Source organism: Typopeltis vanoorti, chromosome 5 (genome assembly GCF_054136105.1).
Source record: "Typopeltis vanoorti isolate ZY-2024b chromosome 5, IOZ_Tvanoo_1.0, whole genome shotgun sequence".
NCBI classification, from domain to species: Eukaryota; Metazoa; Arthropoda; class Arachnida; order Uropygi; family Thelyphonidae; genus Typopeltis; species Typopeltis vanoorti.
The window spans coordinates 90,157,058-90,162,068 of NC_143553.1; the positions used below are offsets into that span (position 1 = coordinate 90,157,058).

Consider the following 5,011-nt stretch of genomic DNA (forward strand, 5'->3'; position numbering starts at 1 on the left):
CTTTATTTCCTCCGACTACAGGAAATCAAATCTTTGCACAAAAGTACGTGTGAACAGATACTGTCGTATGAAGGCCTAGTAAAGACGTAAAATGACTTCCTTATCTTATCTTACATGTCAATGTTTGTTTCGAGATCGCAGTTATTTTCTTATGTTGGCAATTTTTGCAATATGACCTTTGAACTTCAGTTTTCTACCCACCACAACTCCAAGACTAGTAACCTCATCAGTTTGCTGTAATATAATCCCACCAATATCATACACCGTTAGAACTCATCATTCCAAAGTGCATAAATTTACACTTACTAACATTGAATTGATAGCCATTATCATTTGTCCACCTTTCCAGGTTATTCAAATAATTCTGTATGCGCTGTATACCAGTAGCATCCCCGATTGCCTAGCCTATCTTTGTATCATCGGTAAACAATTGAGCATCTCCCGTTAGGTTCTTTCCCATATCATTAATGTATCAACAGTGGACACACACACACACACACACACACACACACACACACACACACACACACACACACACACACACACACACACACACACACACACACACACACACACACACACACACACACACACACACACTCTGATCACCTTAAACGTGGTAGATTCACATGCACTATATGCAACGTTCTGATACCTGTTCGTTAGATAGGTATGAATTATACGAAATATGATATAACCCAGATCAAATTGCGCTATGGAGACGCTATTTGGGGATTATCTTCTGTCATCCTCTTACTCAAGGAAACGCTTTTCCCTTCTCTTCTTCATTACGTTTCTCCATTTACTATTTCCTATAAAGTGCAACCTTTATTAGGTTATGAACAACAGTTTTCTCCTGCCTCTCCAATCCTTCGCCAGTCCACTGTAGTATAGTTGCACTGAATGTAGCAATGAAAGAATTAAATACGTTAGCTTAGTGTTGAATAGACCGTACATGGCTAATTATGATGTCTCCAATATAACTTAAATTGATTAGCAATAATAAAACACGTCTTCAAAACTGATCAAAATCTGAATAATACAACTATTACGTAATTTATATTTTCTGAAATGTGAATCATGAATGAAAAAAAAAAAAAAGTACGCAGCCGACAGGATTCGAACCTGTGCTGGGAAACCCCAACGGATTTCTAGTCCGTCGCCTTAACCACTCGGCCACGACTGCGTGTTATCTCTCTTTTCTTTGCTATAATATATCATATTTAACACTGGACTACATCTGATGTATTCTGAAAAAACGTAAATGCAAAAAGAAAAACTAGTAACATTTGCAATTTTTAAATCTCACTTCATTGATGGGAAGCCAGTTCATTCCAACACGGACACGTATCATTCTCAAAATTATTCTTATTATTTTATTATTTTAACAAAGAAAATAGTGGATTCTGCTGAATTATAACAATGCAAAAAATCATCAATGGACAGTGATGATTTTCCGAAATCATATGCTTGTTGCAACTCCACTAACTGATAAACTTTGTATAAAATATTATTTATTTTAATAATAATAATACCAAAAAGCTACGTAGTCAGAAGTCTTTCTAACTAGCGATATATGCCTATGGCATAACCTGCCGGCCTGGTTGGCTGAATAAATCGCATTTCTTTATTTTCAAGGAATAATGTGCCGCTTGTTTGAATCCAACCATGGACATTAATGTTTATGAATGCTTTTAGGTAATAGAGTGAGACCACCATCCTCCTCTCGATGCATCAACGTTTGAAAAAGATGGTAGTTTTTGGTGTTGTTTTTTTCCCCTATAGCAGTGTTTCCTACACTCGCCTCTAAAAGTTATGTGTCAATCTTAGGAGAGGTCTTCTTTCATTGCTGCGGGAAGTGGCTTGGCCATATTCCATCCATCCATTTCTCAACCGTCCAAGACGAGTTGAGTTTCCTCCTGATAAGTGGCTTAAGTTTTTTTTTTTTTTTTCATCTCAAGGGGTAACTCAAGTTACTTTGTATGGAGGTGGGAGAGGTTACCACCGTTTTTCACCGCGTAAAACAAACAAACAAACAAAAAAAAAAAACGCCAGAGGAATAGCCTCGGTTAACAGATATAACACACTGATTGCAGTACTTAGGTTTATCTGCTTCGATTGTAATTCAAAACACCAGCATTATTCTAATAACTTGTTTTTATAACATTCAAAGTTGTGGAAAAAGCGCGTAGCATGCGACCCGAGTTGTTATGTTAGACTATGCATTAGGAAACCAATTAATCAAATGATTAAATTATCGGACAATTACATTTTTCTAAGTTTCATTTTGTGTTAGCAACTTCTTTCTATAATAATCAAAGAGAGAAATAGAAAGACTTTTGTTCGGTGATTGGTTATAATGGAGTGATACAAGTTACTCCCAAGGCTTACAAAAATCCTTCCATCTGGGAATTTTTTTTATTTTTTAAAAACTATTATTTCCAAACATATACTATGTAATTATTTGTATAGCCTATACAAACTTTAAGGTTCTCGAGAATGACTTAACTCAACAGCTGTTTGCTTTTGCTTAAAGGTGGATCTAGAAAGGACTAATACGAGGTGATTTTTCTTCTGTTTTTATATTTTTACTATTAATATAATATATTAATTATAATATCCTAATATCCATAAATTAATTATAATATCCTAATATCCATAAATTAATTATAATATCTCAGATAATATCCTAAAAGCTATCACAAGTATATATGAAAATAATCAAATACAAATAAGATTAAATCACGAGCTATCATATACGAGAGAGATAAACCAAAGGGTCCGACTGGGATGCACCCTCTCAGCAACTCTCTTTAATATTTACCTAAATGAAATAACAATAAAATGGAATAAAAATTTCCATCAAGGTATTAAACTTTCTCCTACTGTGAACTTAAACACTCTCCTTTTTGTCGACGACCAAATAATAATTACAAATTCTGAAGATAACTTACAGAAAGCTATTTTAAATATAAATGAGCAAAGATTATGGTATGATAATATCAACAGAAAAATCAAAAACTATGGCCTTTAAAGGAAAAGATCCAGCAAGAACTAAAATAGTAATAGACAAGATCTTAGAACAGGTGAATTCATTTAACTACCTAGGATGTATGATCACATATGAAAATGAAAAAGATATAAACATAAAAATTGCAAAATATTTAAAAATAACAGTGTAATTAACTCTATATTTAAACCAAACGTAGTTCAAAAACAAGCCAGACTAAAAGTATACAATACATTAGCCCTACCAGTCCTATTATATGGAAGTGAAATCTGGACAATAAAACAAAAAGACAAACAAAGATTAATAACAGCAGAAATGAAGTTTATGAGAAAAAGTGCAGAGTATACTAGAAACGAAGAAATTATGAAAGAATTAAACCAAGAATCACTAATAGAAAAAACTAAAAAATATAAACATAAATGGAAAGGAATAAACACATCCAAAGAATGAAAATAGAAAGATTACCAAAACAAGCCTTAAAGTAGAAGCTATTAGGAAAAAGAAAACCAGGACGTCCTCTTAAACGATTCAACGAATGACTTCTGTGGCCGGAACAGGCCACGCTAGGCCTAAATCCTTGATATGCATGATGTTGATGATGATGATATAATATATTATATAGGTTATAAAAATAAATATGTGGCAAATAGCATCTCCTTACTAATAATTAAAGAAAGAAAACTATTTACTACGTTATACGAGAATGATTACTGAAAACACGTGAATATTTTTTAAATTGTTTTAAACTATTTAAACTTTCTATTATCATTCTTGAGAAGTTGTTCTTTAAGCAGTAAATCAACGTTAACTTGAAGCAGAAATATGACAGCAGAAAACCCTTTGCTTGTGCGTATGTTAAGATAAATTAGCGAAACCCTGAAGTCAACTTAACAAATATTTCATTCGGCTATTTTGGTCGGAAAAATAGGAAAAACGAAACGAAAATATAGAAAACGTGGCGTACGAAAAACACTACTGAATCAACAGAATGACGTCTCATTCCTCTTCCTTTCTGCTAATAAATGAGAAGTGAAGACTTATAGGATTAAAAGGATTAATTCTGCACGTTCTGCGTTAACAGAAGGATTACTTCTGAATACTTGGTGGTAACAAAAGGCTTAAAGGAAGCATCTCGGGGAGTACGAAATGGATAAAATATGAATGTTTGCAATTTTTTAAATGTATCTTTCAGATTTTTAAATACTTTAAATCGCTTGGATGGTTGATATTATTCTTTAGCTGGAGCCACTGTGGTCACTCTAGATAGAGGATCAAAGTGCGATTTGTTATCCCTGATGCCCACTGCTTTAACTACCAAAACACGAACAGAGGCTCGTGCATTTCGAAGGCACGACGTTTTTAATATGGTGTTTCTTTTCTCCCCCCATTTGTTTCTTGGATTTCTCAAGATGAAAGGTTTGTTTGTAACGTTTTTGTAATAAATGAATATTTATTGCCCTTATTTAGATCACTTCATTAAGATATATTACATAATTTGTATTCAGCTTAGAAAACATCTTTTTCTGTGTCATTTTGTGTACTCATAAGCTGAAACAGTTGCTTTTCCCATTGCCGATTTTAAAGAGTTTAATAAGCGATTGGTGAAATATAACGATTGGTCTCACTTTTGAGTTTAAGTCTGAATATTCTAAAAGAGAATCATTTATGCGGTGAATGAAGATTACGTTTGTTTGTAATCTTTGACACACGAAGACTGCAGATGAAAATCTGAAATAATTTAGTAAATCTGTACAATCGAAGATTCGCTATCGCTGTTAAAGTTTTGTTTTAAGATTTGGTTTTGGTATACAGTAATCATAATTAAGGCAATTAAGATTATTAGGTCTGTACATTAAGTCAGTTAACTTCAATGTGATCTATGGCTGGTTTGTCTGTCTTACAAGATGAAAAATTTACTTTTTTTTTTTTTGGAAGAGAACTCTTCAATCACTGTTCGAGACCAGTTAACTTGCCTTCGACAGAAAAAGCGTTAAATGGTTA

The 5,011-nt window shown here is 33.2% G+C and overlaps 1 non-coding gene across 1 annotated transcript; it reads right to left on the reverse strand.

The window, feature by feature from the left end:
* Nucleotides 1–1,104: 1,104 nt before the first annotated feature.
* On the reverse strand, nt 1,105–1,186 carry TRNAS-AGA (transfer RNA serine (anticodon AGA)). The gene has a single exon. It is a non-coding gene; the product is annotated as a tRNA-Ser (tRNA).
* Between the last annotated feature and the right edge of the window lie 3,825 nt (nt 1,187–5,011).